Here is a 19,383-nt window from a genome sequence, read left to right as displayed (position 1 = left end):
TTTAAAATGGTATAAACTGCCTTAATTTTGCTGGACCCCAGGAAGAGTAGCTGCTGAATGGGGATCTGTCACGCCTTGGTCTTAGTATTTTGTGTTTTCGTTAATTATTTGGTCAGGCCAGGGTGTGACATGGGTTTATGTTGTTGTATTTCGTATTGGGGTTTTTGTATTATTGGGATTGCGGCTGAGTAGGGGTGTTATATGGGCTTGGCTGCCTGAGGCGGTTCTCAATCAGAGTCAGGTGATTCTTGTTGTCTCTGATTGGGAACCGTATTTAGGTAGCCTAGGTTTCGCTTTGTATTTCGTGGGTGATTGTTCCTGTCTCTGTGTAGTTTCACCAGATAGGCTGTAATTAGGTTTCTCGTTCCGTTTGTTGTTTTTGTATTTGTATAGTTATTTCATGTGTCACTTTTTTCATTAAAGTCATGAGTAACCACCACGCTGCATTTCGGTCCGACTCTCTTTCTACAAATGAAGAACGCCGTTACAGGATCCATAATAAATACAAATAAAAGGCCCTCCCTCGCCCTCTTTTGGGCAAAGCTGACCACGACTCCATTTTGCTCCTCCTTTCCTATAGGCCGAAACTCAAACAGGATGTTCCCGTCTTAAGAACTATTCAAAACTGGTCTGACCAATCGGAATCCACGCTGTTTTGATCACGTGGATTGTAGCATCAGAGAATAATATCGACGTATATGCTGATTCGTTTAGTGAGTTTATTAGTGAGTTTATAAGTGCATAGGATATGATGTACCCACTGTGACTATTAACACCTACCCTAACCAAACTCCTTCTCCGTGGCTGATGTGAGTAAGACATTTAAACGTGTTAAACCTCACAAGGCTAAAGGCCCAGACGGCGTCCCTAGCCGCGTCCTTAGAGCATGCACAGACCATTTGGCTGGTGTGTTTACGGACATATTCAATCTCTACCTATCCCAGTTTGCTGTCCCCAAATGCTTCAAGATGACCACCATTGTTCCTGTTCCCAAGAAGGCAAAGGTAACTGAACTAAATGACTATCGCCCCGTAGCACTCATTTCTGTCATTATGAAGTGCTTTGAAAGGCTAGTCAAGGATCATATCACCTCCACCTTACCTATCACCCTAGACCCACTTCAATTTGCTTACCGTTCCAATAGGTCCACAGACAATGCAATCGCCATAACACTGCACACTGCCCTGTCCCATCAAGACAAGAGGAATAACTACTTAAGAATGCTGTTCATTGACTGTAGCTCAGCATTCAACACCATAGTACCCTCCAAGCTCATCATTAAGCTTGAGGCCCTGGGTCTCAACCCTGCCCTGTGCAATTGGGTCCTGGACTTCCTGATGGGCCGCCCCCAGGTGGTGAAGGTAGTAAACAACATCTCCACTTCGCTGATCCTCAACACTGGGGCCCCACAAGGGTGCGTGCTCAGCCCGCTCCTGTACTCCCTGTTCACCCATGACTGCACGGCCATGCACATCTCCAACTCAATCATCAAGTTTACAGACAACACAACAGTAGTAGGCTTGATTACCAATGACAATGAGGCAGCCTACAGGGAGGAGGTGAGGGCCCTCGGAGTGTGGTGTCGGCAAAACAACCTCTCACTCAACGTCAACAAAACAAAGGAGATGATCATGGACTTCAGGAAACAGCAGAGGGAGCACCCCCATATCCACATCGAAAGGACAGCAGTGGAGAATGTGGAAAGTTTTAAGTTCCTCGGCGTACACATCACAGACAAACTGAAATGGTCCACCCACACAGATAGTGTGGTGAAGAAGGCACAACAGTGCCTCTTCAACCTCGGGAGGCTGAAGAAACTTTTACAGGTGCACAATTGAGAGCATCCTGTTGGACTGAATCACCACCTGGTACGGCAACTGCACCGCCCTCAACTGCAAAAGGCTCTCAAGAGGGTGGTGCGGTCTGCACAACGCATCACCGGGGGCAAACTACCTGCGCTCCAGGACACCTATAGCACCCGATGTCACAGGAAGGCCAAGAAGATCGTCAACGACAACAACCACCCGAGCCACTGCCTGTTCACCCTGCTACCATCCAGAAGGCGAGGTCAGTACAGGTGCATCAAAGCTCGAACCGAGAGACAGAAAAACAGCTTTTATCTCAAGGCCATCAGACTGTTAAACAGCCATCACTGACACAAAGAGGTTGCTGCCTACATACAGACTTGAAATCATTGGCCACTTTAATAAATGATCACTAGATCACTAGTCACTTTAATAATGCCACTTTAAATATGTTCACATATCTTGCATTACTAATCTCTAATTAAATTACATATCTTGCATTACTAATCTCTAATTAAATTACATATTTTGCATTACTAATCTCTAATTAAATTACATATCTTGCATTACTAATCTCTAAAATCTCTAATTTGTATATACTGTATTTTATGCCATCTATTGCATCTTGACCATTCCGATCTGTCATTGCTCATCCATATATTTATATGTATATATTCTTATTCCATTCCTTTACTTAGATTTGTGTGTATTAGGTAGTTGTGGAATTGTTAGATTACATGTTAGATTTGCTGCACTGTCAGAACTAGAAGCACAAGCATTTCGCTATACTCGCAACAACATCTGCTAACCATGTGTATGTGACCAATAAAGTTGTATTTTATTTGATACAGATAACAATTAACTTCTGATGTAGACCCTAGACTATAACACTCAATATTTCAATAGGATACCTGATAATGAACAATATTCCAAGTTTAGTAGTCAGAACCCAGAGTCTAAGATCACCATACGCTATGCCAAGCGTCGGCTGAAGTGGTGTAAAGCTCGGCGCCATTGACTCTGGAGCAGTGGAAATGTGTTCTCTGGAGTGATGAATCACACTTCATCTCCTGGCAGTCCGATGGACGCATCTGGGTTTGGCAGATGCCAGGAGAACGCTATCTGCCCGAATGCGTAGTGTCAACTGTAAAGTTGGGTAGAGGAGGAATAATGGTCTGGGGCTATTTTTACTTGGTTTGGGCTGGGACCCTTAGTTCCAGTTAAGGGAAATCTTAACGCCACAGCATACAATTACATTTGAAATGATTCTGTACTTCCAACTTTCCAACCCCATCCAACACCTTTGGGATGAATTGGAACACCGACTGCGAGCCAGGCCTAATCGCCCAACATCAGTGCCTGACCTCAACCCCAGGCCTAATCGCCCAACATCAGTGCCTGACCTCAACCCCAGGCCTAATCGCCCAACATCAGTGCCCGACCTCAACCCCAGGCCTAATCGCCCAACATCAGTGCCTGACCTCACTTATGCTCTTGTGGCTGAATGGAAGCAAGTCTCCCCAACAATGTTACAATATCTAATGATAGGTCTTCCCAGAAGAGTAGATGCTGTTATTGCAGCACAGGGGGGGGGGGGGGGGCAACTCCATATTAATGCCCATGATTTTGGAAATGGATGTTCGATGAGTAGGTTTCCACGTACTTTTGGTCATGTAGTGTAGAACGGGTGCACTGATATCAGACTTGCTTTCAATAAATTTGATCGGGTTGTGCACAAGGCTTCATACTCTCAGATTATAGGAAATATTTACCAGTTCTTTGGATCATAAACATTACAGCAAATGTATTTAGACATTCAAAGTCCATAGGTTATGTCAGTGATATGGATCATTTTACACATCTTTCCCTCTTTTACGCACGAGGCAGCTTGAGGTGTCCGAACAGTTTCTTTCTTTACTTCATTCTCTACTACTAGTTAGCTGTTTTCAGTTCATTAACACACACAGAAGAATATTGCAATACTGTACTTTCCACTGATTCAATTGAACTGCAACTTGTCATGTGCATAACCAGCCTGTAAGGTGATTCAAACTCGTTCCCTGTTCCCTATGAGCTGCTAGCCTGTAAGCCCACATACATATCTATAAATATTAACACATTTGAATAATGTATTTGATATCCCTCCCTATCAGCTCCCAGTCCCACCATGGCTATCCACTATCTGGCTACCAAATGTGTGGATATCCACCATCCCCACCAGTATCACAAGATCTGTGACTTCGACAAGTCTTTGGGGAAGACTATTGATGTCAACAACATAGTGTTTGCTCTCCATGTTCCCTTGCCCAACAAACAGATGAGCCCCTGGTTCCAGTTCCTGCTGACGGTTCCACAGTTTACATTACCTTCAGAATAATCAACCAGATAGGTAAGTGACATTCCATTTTAGGAGACAGGTTAAAGAAGGATTGTTAAGCCTTGAGACAATTCAGACATGGATTGTGTATGCGTGCCATTCAGGGGGTAAATGGGCAAGACAAAATGCCAGGAACACCGTTTTTTGTCAAGAACTGCTACCCTGCTAAGTTTTTCATGCTCAACGGCCAATTTGATACAACTGTGTGAAGCATTGGAGTCAACATGGGCCAGCATCCCTGTGGAACGCTTTTGACGCCATGGTAGAGTCCATGGCCCAATGAATTGAGGCTATTCTGAGGGCAAAAGGGGGTGGGGGTGCAACACAATATTAGGAAGGTGTTCCTAATGTTTGGTATACTCAGTATATATCTCAATGGTTAGCATTTTGTATGAGACAGTAAGTGGTGAGTACATGTTCTTTCAGATGATTAAATGATAATATTTTTACTCTCCTGTGTACACTCTTCTTCAAGATGAGACTGCAAGGAATCACCTCTGCCTACTGGGAGCAGATTGGGCTAATTGTCTTTGGCTTTTCTATCCTCCTTATATTTGACTGGAGTGAGAGGTAGTATTCATCAATTTGTTTTTTATTTTGGCATTAGTTGATCTGTTTCATTTTGACAAAGATAGTATTTGACTCTCAAAGGTTCACGGGATGAATGCATTCCACAACATCTGGTCATTAGACTTGGGGACAGAGATAGCAGTATTCTTCAGACAATAACTGCATCTGTATGTCTATGATACAAAAGCACTATTACATTATAATTATAACTATAATGTTGGGAGCATTTTCCTCATTATCCTTGTATTATAAAAAACTGCATTGTATTCTCCTTAACCTAAACAACACATGGCCTTCATCATTGTGGCTAGTATTTCCTTGTGCCTGTACTTCCTCTTCCTGTGTGTCATGGTTTAGCAGGTATTCTAGAACATCAGTGGGAAAATAGGCCAACTGCTGGCCATGACAGAAAACAGAAGACTAAGCTATAGTGTGGGTCAAAGGCAATAATTATTCAATTTGTTTTAAAGTGGCACAGTACCACTCCATTACCTTGAGTTTGTCTCAACACTAACAAGTATAGGATCAGTTTACCCTACTCTCAATCGTAAACATAACCGCGATGAGGATGAATGAATATCTGTGGTAAGGGCAAACTTTGACCTTTTCTGTCATTGGGCACAGACAGTGCTTCCCCATACCCTTTAGTTGGTCTTAACACTAACATGTCTGTCCTGGTGTTATTGAGGCATTATCTTCACGTTCAAGTTCCTGGTGTTGGTCACTCTGGCATATGCAGCCGTGACTGTCATCTTCTTTATCGTCAGTCAGGCTTTTAAATTTTAAATGTCACCTTTATTTAACCAGGTAGGCTAGTTGAGAACAAGTTCTCATTTGCAACTGCGACCTGGCCAAGATAAAGCAAAGCAGTGTGACACAGACAACAACACAGTTACACATGAAGTAAACAATAAACAAGCCAATAACACAATAAACAAGTAAATGACACAGTAGAAAAAAATAAAGTCTATATACAGTGTGTGCAAAAGGCATGAGGAGGTAGGCAATAAATAGGCCATAGGAGTGAAGAATTACAATTTAGCAGATTAACACTGGAGTGATAAATGAGCAGATGATGATGTGCAAGTAGAAATACTGGTGTGCAAAAGAGCAGAAAAGTAAATCAAATAAAAACAGTATGGGGATGAGGTAGGTAGATTGGGTGGGCTATTTACAGATGGACTATGTACAGCTGCAGCGATCGGTTAGCTGCTCAGATAGTTGATGTTTAAAGTTGGTGAGGGAAATAAAAGTCTCCAACTTCAGCGATTTTTGCAATTCGTTCCAGTCACTGGCAGCAGAGAACTGGAAGGAAAGGCGGCCAAATTAGGTGTTGGCTTTAGGGATGATCAGTGAGATATACCTGCTGGAACGTGTGCTACAGGTGGGTGTTGTTATCGTGACCAGTTAACTGAGATAAGGCGGAGCTTTACCTAGCATAGACTTATAGATGACCTGGAGCCAGTGGGTCTGGCGATGAATAAGTAGCGAGGGCCAGCCGACTAGAGCATACAGGTCGCAGTGGTGGGTGGTATAAGGTGATTTGGTAACAAAACGGATGGCACTGTGATAAACTGCCTCCAGTTTGCTGAGTACTAGTACTAGTGAAGTGAAGGAGGCTTTGTTGCGAAATAGAAAGCCGATTCTAGATTTGATTTTGGATTGGATATGTTTAATATGAGTCTGGAAGGAGAGTTTACAGTCTAGTGAAGGTCAAGAGCCATGCGTCCTCCGAAACACGACGCTGCCAAGCCGGACTACTCGCTTAACCTGTAAGCCAGCCTCACCAATGTGTCGGAGGAAACACCGAAGTCAGCTTGCAGGCGCCAGGCCCGCCACAAGTCGCTAGAGCGCGATGGGACAAGGAAATTCCGGCCGATCAAACCCTTCCCTAACCCGGACGACGCTGGGCCAATTGTGCGCCGCCTCATGGGTCTCGCGGTCACGGCTGGCTGTGACACAGCCTTGGATCGAACCCGGGTCTGTAGTGAAGCACTGCTATGCAGTGCTTTAGACGGCTGCGAAACTTTGAAGGCCCTCATGGTATATTTATTATAGGCTATTTGTCATGCCCATGTTAAAGTATGTGTGTGTCAACAAACTTTGTATTAATCATTATTTTAATAGATGGCCTACATTTAATTTAAACATAGCATATCTTAAAATGTATTCCACCTTTATTTTGACAGGGATTCAAGGTATCTTTCACAGCTGAGCCCTGTATACACATCAATACACATGAACACATATCAATATACTCGACATGTATCAATTTACAATGCCTTCAGAAAGTATTCAGACCCCTTGACTTTTTCCACATTTTGTTAGGTTACAGTCTTATTCTAAAATGTATGAAATTAATTTTTCCCTCGTAAATTTACACACAATACCTCATAATGATGAAGTGAAAACAGGTTTATAGACATTTTTGCAAATGTATAAACAATAGAAATACCTGATTTTCACAAGTATTCAGCCCTTTGCTATGAGATTCGAAATTGAGCTCAGGTGCATCCTGTTTCTATACCCTCTAACCCTAACCCTACAACTTGATTGGAGTCCACATGTGGTAAATTAAATTGATTGGACATGATTTGGAAAGGCACACACCTGTCTATATAAGGTCCCACAGTTGACAGTGCATGTCAGAGCAAAACCAAAGCCATGAGGTTGAAGGAATTGTCCACAGAGCTCTGAAACAGGATTGTGTTGTGACACATATCTGGGGAAGGGTACCAGAACACGTATGTAGCGTTGAAGGTCTCCAAGAACACAATGGCCTCCATCATTCTTAAATGGAAGAAATTCGGAAACACCGAGATTTGGTGGAACCAACAAAGACTTCATAGTGTAACGGTTCTCTTGTGGTGAAGGAGAGTCGGACCAAAATGCAGCGTGTAGATTGCGATCCATGTTTATTCAACAAACGTAACACAAATCTATATTACACACTACAAAAACAATAAACGTAACGAAAACCGAAACAGCCTATACTAGTGTAAACTAACACAGTGACAGGAACAAGGACACTAAGGACAATCAGCCACCAAACCCAACACAAAACAGGCTACCTAAATATGGTTCCCAATCAGAGACAATGACTAACACCTGCCTCTGATTGAGAACCATATCAGGCCAAACATAGAAATAGACAAACCAGAATGCCCACCCAGCTCACGTCCTGACCAACACTAAAACAAGGAAAACACATACGAACGATGGTCAGACCGTGACACATAGAGCTGGCCACCCGGCCAAACTGAGCAATTGGGGGAGAAGAGCCTTGGTCATGGAACCTGATTGTCATTCTGACAGAGCTCGAGAGTTCTTCTGTGGAGATAGGAGAACCTTCCAGAAGGACAACCATCTCTGCAGCACTCCACCAATCAGGCCTTTATGTTAGAGTGGCCAGACGGAAGCCACTCCTCAGTAAAAGGCACATGACAGTCCGCTTGGAGTTTGCCAAAAGGCGCTTAAAGAGTACTCAGACCATGGGAAACAAGATTCTCTGGTCTGATGAAACCAAGATTGAACTCTGGCCTGAATGCCAAGCGTCATGTCTGGAGGAAACCTGGCACCATGCCTACGGTGCAGCATGGTGGTGGCAGCATCATGCTGTGGCGATGTTTTTCAGCGGCAGAGACTGGGAGACTAATCAGGATCGAGGGAAAGATGAATGGAGCAAAGTACAGAGAGATCCTTGATGAAAACCTGCTCCAGAGCACTCAGGACCCCAAGCACACAGCCAAGACAATGCAGGATTGGCTTCAGGACAAGTCTCTGAATATCATTGAGTGGCCCAGACTGAGGCCGGACATGAACCCGATCAAACATCTCTGGAAAGACCTGAAAATAGCCTGACAGAGCTTGAGAGGATCTGCAGAGAAGAATGGGAGAAACTCCCCAAATATAGGTGTGCCAAGCTTGTAGCGTCATACCCACGAAGACTCAAGGCTTTAATCACTGCCAAACGTGCTTCCACAAAGTACTGAGTAAAGGGTCTGAATACTTATGTAAATGTGATATATATATTTTTAAACAATTCTAAAAACGTGTTATTGCTACCGGCAGGGTAGCCTAGTGGTTAGAGAGCTGGACTAGTAACCGGAAGGTTTCAAGTTCAAACCCCCGAGCTGACAAGGTACCAATCTGTTGTTCTGCCCCTGAACAGGTAGTTAACCCACTGTTCCTAGGCCGTCATTGAAAATAATAATTTGTTCTTATTAACTGACTTGCCTAGTTAAATAAAGGTAAAATAAATAAAAAAATAAATACAAAAAATAATGCAATATTGTGTGTAGATTGATGAGGGGAAAAAACAATTTCATACGTTTTTGAATTTGGCTGTAACATAACAAATTGTGGAAAAAGTCAAGGGGACTGAATACTTTCCGAATACACACATCAATATTCACATCGATAGGCCTAATACAGTAGCTATGAGATTGAGAAACAGTCAGGGAGGCAGGCTCACAGGCAGAGGGCGCACTGTATATAAAGAAGGAGACGTGGAGATAAATTGTACAATTCCAGTCCTCCCTCCAACCAGTTTTCTCCACCATTCCATGTATTCAGACAGACCAGAGGGAAAAAAGCTCGTTCCTCCATTCTGTCTGTCACTCAGCCGTGCAGCTCAACGGTTCGCGATTGGCTAAAAGTCGACGGAGTCGGTCATAACAGTAGGTTAATGTTAATTAAAATAAAATATTAATGACTTTATACCCAAGAAAAGCACGACGACTCGATTTCAGCGGACTTCAAGATACTTTATCGACTCCAAGAAGCAATGAAAACAGATTTTTCGAAAATTGTGCAGACCAAGAACTCTTAAGATTTTGCGCTTGGAACAGAGGCCAGCCATAAAGCAGGTGAGTGCAGAGCTATCGGGGTTCGATTAATGAGAACAGAATATACATCATTCTAATTCTATAGGCGTTAAGAGCACATGTAATTGAACTTCTACAGATTATAGTTGGTATGGATGTGTAGGATTAGGATACCTGCCTCTTTATCTCACTCCTGCCTGTGTGATGCCGTTGTCTTGCCATATGGTCAGTCTCTTATCCCAAGTGGGTTTAAGCAAATTAAGCAAATGTGTAGCATCACTGTTTTACTCCAGCGCCAGCATAGTATATGTTCTTGTAATATATACATATTTTTGTAATTACATAGTAATGGAGTTTTTGCTGTTCGGTAGAACAACTTGATGTTATCCTTTATGCTGTCTTCTACAGAGGAACTCAGACCCACACATGTCTGGGGTTGAATAAAACACCAATAATACTCTTTAATAATAAATCAATGTAGGCCAATCTCTACCGTATGTTTGTGTGTGGTGCCTTGAGGGTTAGCACACACTGCTAATATCAGCCTTTTCTGAATTAAATGTGATGAGTCGGAATTTGTGACTGTTGATGTGTATGTAGTTGCAGAGACAGTGCAAGGATACATTGACAGATCTGGAACTTGCTCAGTGTTCAATGTTTTAAGATTTTTTTTTCCATCTCTGCTAAATGGTAAATCTAGATATTTTTTTTTCATCTCTACTAAATAGTAAATATAGATATTTTTTTAAATCTTTGGTAAATGGTAAATATAGATATTTTTTTCATCTCTGGTAAATGGTAAATATAGATATTTTTTCCATCTCTGGTAAATGGTAAATATAGATCTTCATCTTCTCAGGATGTGATCATAACCTCTTAGAAAAAAGGTGCTATATCTAGAACCTTAAAGGGTTATTTGGCTCTCTCCATAAGAGAACCATTTGAAGAACCCATTTTGGTTCCAGGTAGAACTCTTTTGGGTTCCATGTAGAACCCTTTCCATAGAGGGTTCTACGTGGAACAAAAAATGGTTCTACCTGTAACTAAAAAGGGTTATCCTATGGGGACAGCTGAAGAGCTGTTTTGTAACCCTTTTTTCTAAGTGTATGAATGCTGTTTTACCAGTCTGGTCTGGTTGAGCCTGTAAGGTACTGTGACCAGTTCAGACACCTGCACTGTCACGTCCAAGACTTTATAAGATGACCTGTAATGGAATTAACAAGAATAACACATCTTCTTTAACTGTTGCCAAAGTTGACTTGAAAGCAGTAACCTTGGTTCAGAATGATGTCTGTCTGAAAGGCCTGATGAAGATTCACCATTATTAGTGTGTCAGTGTTCTTTGCCCACTAGACTTACAGTACATGAACCAGAAATTAATATATTATTTCACCTTCAAATGGTCTGAGCCTGTTCATGCCATGCAAGCATTTTGAATGTAGAAATGTAATGTAATTATATAAGAAACCACTGCTGTAGATCATTTAAGGTGAATTAAAAGGTCAGGCGAAAAGTGGAGTAACCACCTGTGACTTTGTGTCCCAAATGGCACCCTATTATGTATTATTGAATAGAGCCCTAATGCACTAGCCTACACAGGGAATAGGGATCTTTTTGGGATGCAGTTTTTGAATCAGTTTGAAGTTCCTGTAATTCTGACAGGTTCTAGTTCCCCCTGCCTTAATCTGGTTTGATGATTCAGTTAACATGGCATGAAATTAGCAGAGATTAAACTACACATAAGGGATAACAAGGGGATGATTGTTCTTTTCCTTAATTCTCTGCCCCATGCCCCTCTCCCACTCTTCTATTCATCAACGCCAGTTACACTGGCAAGCCACAGCTATTGGTTTAATATGAGGAGGAACATCCTTTGTTTGGTTTTGTCTGTCAACCAACCCCTGTTAGAGCCTATCAGAGTCATGAACTTTGTGTGTGTGTGCAGTGGTGGAAAAATGACCCAATTGTCATACTTGAGAAAAAGTAAAGATATCTAAATAGAAAATGACTCAAGTAAAAGTGAGTCACCCAGTAAAATATTACTTGAGTAAAAGTCTAAAAGTAATTGGTTTTAATATAATATAATATAATAATAATTTTAAATATACTTAAGTATCAAAAGTATATGTAATCACTAAAATATACTGAAGTATCAAAAGTAAAAGTATAAATCATTTAAAATTCCTTATATTAAGCAAACCAGGCGGCACAATTTTCTTGTTTAAAAAATGTCCTCATAACCAGGGGCACCTTCCAACACTCAGACATAATAACAAAATGAAGCCTTCATGTTTAGTGAATCCGCCAGATCAGAGGCAGTAGAGATGGCCAGGGGGGTTCTCTTGATACGTGCTTGAATTGGACCATTTTCCTGCAAAGCATTCAAAATGTAATGAGTACTTTTGGGTGTCAGGAAAAATGTATGGAGAAAAACATACGTTGTTTTCTTTAGGAATGTAGGGAAGTAAAAGTAGTCAAAAATATAAATAATAAAGTACAGATACGCCCAGAAACGACTTAAGTAGTACTTTAATGTATTTTTGCTGAAGTACTTTACAACACTGTATATGTGTGTATCAAAGGGATGAAGTTATTCTGATGCTGTGACTGAAGGCAGCACTCTGTTCAACACCAAAATGCGGATCATGCAGAACGTTAGAAGGAAACATTTTTGAGTGGTTACTACTTAACCAGCCTCATCATAGACAGACTCCTCACAGGTCATTGTATTAGAAAGCATGGTCTACAGGGATGATGTTATTTCAAACACCGTTGCCCTCTGGAATTGGGTTATGTTGTAAAGACTGTATATATCTGCATGCAGGTTGAAGAAAGCCTATAGGTTTGTCTGTATTCCTGTATGGGTGGCCCCAGTTGAGCATTTGATTCGCAGACAGACCCAGCAGTGCCTCCAGTTTTCAGTGGTCTTTTTGTTGTCTCAACAACCCAGTCAGACCCCACTGTGTCATTAATTTGTTTGTGAACTCATCTGATCCCTTGGCTGTGTTGTTTTTACTCTCAGTCTCTGAAAGCGTTTTGAGTTCCTCAAGCAGCCAGATGAGATATTATGCTGTGCCCTGCCATTGTGTGGGCCTACAGTGGTTAGAAAGGTCAGTGTATGGAACAACCAGCCAGACATACTGAACACTGACTATAACAATAACACTCAATTCTAAAGCTTATTTGAACTAATGTCCACTGAATATGGTGATGGGTTTTAGGGAGTATTGTCGATCCAATTTGAGGAAAGGTTTAGTGATTTATGAGACGTTACAGTCAGTAATATGTGATTAAACCTGCTGAATCACAGAGGAATGACAAACAGCTTGTCATACCAGGAAGCAACCAAAACAGGGTTAAAATGGACAATTTCACCTTTCCCCCTGGGGCTCCGAAAGCGTAGCTCTTTTATCTGGAACGGGGCAGAATGATGACGTCATAGGTAGCGTTGCCTGGACAACTGAGCAGTGTAGATGGAATTAAAAGCCTCCATGCCATTCCTCATCTGTATCATTGGGTTAGCAGGGTGTCTCCTATTCATTCACACCAACAGATACACACACACACACGCACACAAGAACAACATGCACGACACGTGCACACGTGTCTGTATGTCGTGTGTTATTTGTGTGCGCGTGTGTATTTGTGTGTGTGTGTGTGTGTGTGTGTGTGTGTGTGTGTGTGTGTGTGTGTGTGTGTGTGTGTGTGTGTGTGTGTGTGTGTGTGTGTGTGTGTGTGTGTGTGTGTGTGTGTGTGTGTGTGTGGAACGAACAACTGACTGAAGACAGGACAGCCGGGTGTTAGTGCGGTTGAGTCCGTTTCTGCGATAACATTGACTCTTAACAACGTGATGAAACTTTGTTGCCCCTTGCTGGAACCAGCAAAGTGTTGTACCAAAGGATGAAAATGGGCTTAGAAACTCTAACCCTGGAAATTTGACTGATAAACTCATGCGTACACTCGCAATGTCTGCCTGGTATTGTGATGCAATATTGGCCATCGTAATGTAGCATGTTCATTCAAATGATGTTAACTGATGTGACTCATGCAATGGAGTCTATTTTTTGCAACGTCAGTTGAGTTGAACCAACAAATCACAGCACATATTGATGGGTACACTTCCTGGTTTTACTTCCTGCTTCGCTCCTATGGGTACACTCGCAATGGCCACCAGTCCACCCATTATGCCATAATGTTTTTGCTATTTGAACGGTTATTACGGAGACACCGGTTATTTGGCTGACCAATTACCATCATCCAAAATTCCATTACCGTTACAGCCCTACTGTAACGTCGACGCAGGGAGTCAGGGAACAGGTGCAGTTAGTGAGTTTAATATTAACAAACATAGAAGGATACAAAACAAGAGAAACGTCTGACAAGAAAACATCACCAATACTGTTTGATAATAAAAGAGTGCTATATAAAGGTTAAGTAATCATGGAGTAATGCAGTTCAGTTGTGAGTAAAGATGGGTTGCCAGGACCGGGGTTTAGTAGAACGGCGATGTCGAGCGCCTGGGCGCGGGAGTAGACGTGACACCTGCGTTGTGCTCTCTAGTGGAACACAGGTGAAAATGAATGATATTTAAAGAGACTAGTCCACTTGGAGTGGTGTGTGTGTGTGACTGTGTGTGTGACTGTGTGTGTGACTGTGTGTGTGTGACTGTGTGTGTGACTGTGTGTGTGACTGTGTGTGTGACTGTGTGTGTGTGACTGTGTGTGTGACTGTGTGTGTGTGATTATGTGTGTGACTGTGTGTGTGTGTGACTGTGTGTGTGACTGTGTGTGTGACTATGTGTGTGACTGTGTGTGTGTGACTGTGTGTGTGTGACTGTGTGTGTGACTGTGTGTGTGACTATGTGTGTGACTGTGTGTGTGACTGTGTGTGTGGGGTGGGGTGGGGTGTGGGGTGATGGAAGGAAGTTATTTTTGGAAGCCGACATCAGTGTGACGTTGGGGGCCAATCTGGTGCTGTTGTTGGAGTGCCATTCTGTGGTGTCTGAGTTAATGAATGAGATTTATTATAATTCCAAGCCCTGCTGCTCTGTATGCCCAAACCCGTTCAACCCAATAGTGGCAGGTCATACTGCATCATAATAACAGTACATGATTCTGTTCACAGCTTCACTCTTTAAAGCTTCACCCTTTAAAGGCACACCCACTAGCCTTTCTTAAACTTGTGATTACTGTACAGAATGAATAACACACACAATCGTGTCTAAAAACAAACAAATGCCAATCAGGGCGTCTGGTCTTCATCTTCATCTCTGACTTCATCTCTGATCCCCCCAGTTCTCCAAAACTAAAACAGACAAGTGTTAGGGCCACACTGTTGACTGGATGCAAAGGAGTGTGTGTTGTTTGTGTGTGTGTGTGTGTGTTGTGTGCAGTGCTTTTTGTAAGTACATGGAGTAGCCAGCCAAATAGGAAAAGTTGCCAGCCAGGGAGTTCCTGTCTGGGGGGGCATGCCCCCCACAATATTTGTTTTGCAGAACAAGCTCTATTTTGGTGGCCTCTGGTACATTCTAATGCCTTGATTCCAGCTGAAATGCACAGCTGCATTATTGAATACTTGTGTCAGCTAGAGATGACGAGCAGGAGCTTGCAGGGATTTGTAGTCTTCCATGACGTCTACTTTGATGCTAATTAGCATGTTTGAATCTGAGAGTAAATAGAGCTGAAATATATTGATAAAAATCACCTTGTCCGAGAGAGATTTGCACGGTTATCAAAACGTCACGCCAGGGTAATCCTATGCAAAACACATCCCTTATTTGAAGTGTTTCTAAAATCCCCTATGGGAAAAATGAATGGTGCAAAAACGATTGGAACCATATCCCTGCTTGACGGCTAGGTTTTATGGGTATTATGACACCTCCACTGTTGTCTCTATTGCCATATGGGAACCTAAATATTTTTGAATTACTGGTAGATAATGTGTCCTTCTTGGAATATTCAGAAAGAACAACGCCATGACTGCATCCCAAATGGCACCCTATTATTCCCTTTATAATTCATTACTTTTTCCCCCTTTCAAGTTGATACAAGGAATGAAAATGTAAACTTTGTCGTTATCATGAAGAGTTTATTTTAGTTTCAAGCCTTCTAGAGACACCAAAAGTGGGGCCTATCATCATATTTGAATCACTGAAGTAAAATAATAGTGTAGTATTTGAACGTTGCTAGCCATGACACTTTATGACCTGTTATTTTGTTTAAACGTTTCATCTGGAGTGGCACTCTCTCTGGTCTCCATGACGAGTTTCCTGCCCGCTTCCTAGTGATCCAGAAACACACAAATGGCCCCAGCCCTTTAGAGAAGTAGCTGGGTGGCATTTTACACACAAACACGCACATGCTCAAAGTCTCCTCTGACTGTAACTGTAACTCTCTTAACCATTCCAGTAGGGACTAGGCTACTCTTGTCTTGTTCTCCAGTGTTTCCTTCCCAGTGACCCATAAAACAAAACAATGCCTCTGATACTGAATACTTGCTTTGCTATGTCTGTTGCTCCGGTGCTGTAGCCCGCTCCAACTAACTGACCTATCTTTGACCCATTAAACAAAAAACCTCCCTGATACTGAATTCTTCATTTGCTCTGTCTGTTACGGTTTACTCAAAATGTTCGTAGATGTTTGCCCGAAACAAATTGCTCCATTTATGGCTAAGTCCTGAACATTTAAGCCATTTAAGCTCAGATGGACCCAAAGTGCTAAACACTGCAGGCTTACTACACCCACACTAAGAAGAAAAGCTTATATCCAGAACCTAAACACTGCAGGCTTACTATACCCACACTAAGAAGAAAAGCTTATATCCAGAACCTAAACACTGCAGGCTTACTACACCCACACTAAGAAGAAAAGCTTATATCCAGAACCTAAACACTGCAGGCTTACTACACCCACACTAAGAAGAAAAGCTTATATCCAGAACCTAAACACTGCAGGCTTACTACACCCACACTAAGAAGAAAAGTTTATATCCAGAACCTAAACACTGTAGGCTTACTACACCCACACTAAGAAGAAAAGTTTATATCCAGAACCTAAACACTACAGGCTTACTACACCCACACTAAGAAGAAAAGCTTATATCCAGAACCTAAACACTGTAGGCTTACTACACCCACACTAAGAAGAAAAGCTTATATCCAGAACCTAAACACTGCAGGCTTACTACACCCACACTAAGAAGAAAAGTTTATATCCAGAACCTAAACACTGTAGGCTTACTACACCCACACTAAGAAGAAAAGTTTATATCCAGAACCTAAACACTGTAGGCTTACTACACCCACACTAAGAAGAAAAGCTTATATCCAGAACCTAAAAGGCTTCTTCAGTTGTTCCCATAGGAGTAAAAAGGGGAACCATCGTGCGCCTTTGTCCCACTACACCAAATGCGATCACGACACGCAGGTTAAAATATCAAAACAAACTCTGAACCAAATATATTAATTTGGGGACAGGTCGAAAAGCATGAAACCTTTATAGCAATTTAGCTATCTAGCTTGCACTTGCACTTGCACTTAATTTGTCCTATTTAGCTAGCTTGCTGTTGCTAGCTAATTTGTTCTGGGATATAAACACTGAGTTGCTATTTGACCTGAAATGCACAAGGTCCTCTACTCCGACAACTAATCCACACATAAAACGGTCAACCAAATCGTTTCTAGTCTTCTCTCCTTCTAGGCTTTTTCTTCTCTTGACTTTACATTGCAATTGGCAACTTTCACAAATTAGGTGCATTACCGCCACCGACCTCATTCGTCTTTCAGTCAGCCACGTGGGTATAACCAATGAGGAGATGGCATGTGGGTACCTGCTTCTATAAACCAATGAGGAGATGAGAGGCAGGGCTTGCAGCGCGATCTGAGTCAGAAATAGAACTGACTTCTATTTTAGCCCTTGGCAGATGTTCGTTGGCGTGCGCGAACATTGTGGGTGCAATAATTTAATAATATAGATTTTACATTTATTTTGCAACGCTCGAGCGGTGAAGTCAGCCTGTAAGGCATCTCTGAGGTGGCACTGCCCTCTACTGGTGGAAAACAGAATTACTGTATGGCTGTCACCATAGCTGTGTTGCAACGTGTTATCCACATGGTGGTAGTATTGGGCTGTAGTTGAACTTCAATGTTGTGGTCCCAGTGCATAACCCCACACTGGACACCAAGCAACACCTGACAAACAAAGAATTGCATTCATTACAGCATATTTTTCAGTGCATTTGAAGCCTTTTGCTTAATTTCTGTATGTTTCTATATCTCTTTACCATCTTGAAATGCTCAACAGTGTGAATAAAATCATGGTAAATACTAAGTCACCTGGATTTCTACACTCACATATAAAAACAACTTTACTGCAGTGGGCTAAATCAGGATCAGACAGAGTGTTTCTTGGTAGTCTTAAACAAATCTACTTTGAAACAAAAGTATACACCTCACACACATGGTTATGGGCTTTCGAAAAAGAAGACACCTGTACCATGTCAGATATAGAGTTGAAATGTATTTAATTTTGAGTTTGCATTCCAATATTACACTTTACATACACCACAGAAGACTGAAATATAACAAAACTGTTTGACATAGAAACATCGGATAAAAAAAAAAAGAGTTTATTACTTATGAAATTATGAAAAATATTTAATAACATTCCATCCATGAGGTCATTGGAGGGTGATTTGATCATTTGACTGCAGGAAAAGGGGCTACCCAAGGCAAGTCTGTAAATGCCAACATCTTGATCACTGATCGTTAGACCTCGAATATTGAATGTAAGAAGGTTGCACACTGCATGATAGTGTCTGTTGAATGGTGATGGATTAGGAGAATCCATTGTGGGAACCCCTGGGATAGTGGAGTACCACAGTCTCTCATGCAGAATACATGTGGCAGCTTGGCTCGACCCTGTAGGAAATCACTTAAGGTATGTTCTCACTCAGGTACAGCTGGCCTGGTGCCTAGCCCCATGGGAGCGTGCATTGTGTGTACTGTGTCAGTGTCCCTCCCATGTAATTGCAGTGGAGGAGTGAGAGGGTAGAAGTGCAGGTGTTCAACAATAGCTCTTTCTCCTGCATGGAGGACTAGACAGGTGTGAGGCTGGATGGGCTAGCCAGGCCTCTTTCTGCCTCTCCTCTCTGCACAGACTGAAGAGGGGACCCATGTCTTTGGCCTGAATGCTGATGGATGTTTCAATGTCATCAGCCTTGCATTGACTGAAGCCTCTTCCAAATCACCTTTGACTCCTTGCAGTTTTTTGAAGATGACAAGAAACAGCTGTCATTCCTGTTAGAATTGGCTTACATTTACAACTTTTGTCTTGTTTTTTAAAAGAGTAAGGCATGTGTTGCTCATGTAAAGTTAAAGTGGTTGTCTGGTTATCATACCATGCATACTGTAGTAGTGGTGTCATGATCATGAGAATCCAGCTGCAATCTACTGTTTTAGAAGCTACTGTTACCAAACCCTTGATACGATTGATTTAGTCATGTGAACCTCTCTGAACTCTCACAATTCCATAATGCCAAGGTTCACACTAATGGGAATACGTACTGTTCTGCACAGGATATCCTGGAGTAGTGTATGTGTCAGGCAGAGTAAATAGAATAGAATAGTTTATGTGAGGCAATGAGAACTTGAGCGCACTCTCTCTCTCTCTGTCTCTGTGTCTCTGTGTCTCTGTGTGTGTGTGTGTGCAGTGATGAATCTATGTATAGGATGTGGTGTATACGTTACTGTATTGTACATTATTGCATTGTTGTCCTACACACTCACGGCCGAGCCCTCCCTAGGCAT

The 19,383-nt window shown here is 42.1% G+C and overlaps 1 protein-coding gene across 1 annotated transcript in view; it reads left to right on the top strand.

The window, feature by feature from the left end:
• The first annotated feature begins 9,300 nt into the window (after positions 1-9,300).
• gng12b (guanine nucleotide binding protein (G protein), gamma 12b) overlaps positions 9,301-19,383 on the top strand; it is a 72,914-nt gene continuing 62,831 nt past the window's right edge. The window contains exon 1 of the mRNA XM_046300461.1: positions 9,301-9,620. The gene's annotated coding sequence lies outside the window, so the exon portion shown is untranslated. The remainder of the gene's footprint in view (positions 9,621-19,383) is intronic.

The sequence above is a fragment of the Oncorhynchus gorbuscha genome, linkage group LG15, assembly GCF_021184085.1.
Source record: "Oncorhynchus gorbuscha isolate QuinsamMale2020 ecotype Even-year linkage group LG15, OgorEven_v1.0, whole genome shotgun sequence".
Classification (NCBI taxonomy): Eukaryota; Metazoa; Chordata; class Actinopteri; order Salmoniformes; family Salmonidae; genus Oncorhynchus; species Oncorhynchus gorbuscha.
The sequence above is the reverse complement of the archived record's forward strand: the minus strand, read 5'-3'. Positions and strand labels throughout refer to the sequence as shown.